Source organism: Psammomys obesus, unplaced genomic scaffold (assembly GCF_907164565.1).
Source record: "Psammomys obesus unplaced genomic scaffold, mPsaObe1.curated_primary_1811, whole genome shotgun sequence".
NCBI lineage: Eukaryota > Metazoa > Chordata > Mammalia > Rodentia > Muridae > Psammomys > Psammomys obesus.
The window spans coordinates 7,554,562-7,555,843 of record NW_026585626.1 but is presented as its reverse complement, the minus strand read 5'-3'; positions in this window follow the sequence as shown (position 1 = coordinate 7,555,843).

Sequence of the window (1,282 nt, the reverse complement as noted above, 5' to 3'; positions counted from 1 at the left end):
CTCCAAAGCCCAGCCACAATGTCTCCACTTCCTGATTCTTCTCCCAATTCATTATACAGAGAATTGTTCATTTCCTGGTTCTCTAAAACTCTTCCCAGGATCCCACTGGGTCCTGGGCAGATGTACGTCTGCTTCTTTCTCTGACCATGGTCACCTTCTGAGAGGAGCATCCCAGATAAATCTAGCACCACATCTATCTAGTCTGACTGTACTAGTGAGTATGGTTCCCCCGTCCGCGGAGAGGAGGGGAGGGAAGTCTAAAGATGTCCACAGAATTTGCAGTCACCTTTGTGGAGGTCTTTCTCAGGCCAGGGGATTGTGACCCCAGGGAGCCAGCTTTCTCACAGGACACGTTCTTATCTCTAGGGACCCCTAGTGTCACTCTCCCAGGATGAAACACATAAGGAGACATTCCAGGGAGATGTGACCAAGAAGGGCTCCTGTGACTACTTTCTCTGTAGGGCCAAGATTTTAAAAGGAGCCCAAGCTTGAGCCTTGGATCCAGACATGTTCCACCCACCATTCCTTCCAGTGGGTTGGAGATGATACACACCCCAATAGACACGGCACTGTCCGCTTCAGAAGCATGAAAGCCCAGACAGAAATCAGGATCGGGTTCTGAGGAGATGGCTCGGTCAGGAACTCACTGCACAGATGTGAGGACCTGGGTTTGGATCTTGAGTACCCACGTAAACAACAAACAACCTGTCCACAGACACCTGAGCCTAGAGCTCTACCCCCAAGAAGCAAGAAGTCCCGGGGCCAGTGCCGGCCCAGCCAGATCAGCTAACTTCAAGTTTGGTGGAAGATCCTATCTCAGAAACATAAAGTGGAGAGTGATTGAGGAAGACACCTGAAGTTGACCTTACCCTTTGTATCTAGACACACCTGTACACACACACACACACACAAATACACACAAGCACACATAAACACAAAAGCACACATACACACACACAACACACACGCATGCGTGGCAGAGACTGGGATTTGAGAGGTTTGTACAGTTTGATAGGCCAGCTATATGGTTCATTCTCAAGGGTGGTCAGCACCATTTGCAGGGAGTTCTTGCTTGGAAGGAAGAAGTGTCCCTCCAGATGTTCAGTGTGTGTGGTTAGGAGACAAGAGATGGGGAAACAGGGCACACAGGCAAACACAGACTAAGGCAACAGATACAGGATTAAAGTCTGTCTGACAAGCAGCGGGAAGCAATCAGAGGATAGGGAGCCAGGAGGAGGTAGCCCTGGCTACCTGCTCAGGCTGGGCATGCCTGGCATGTGAC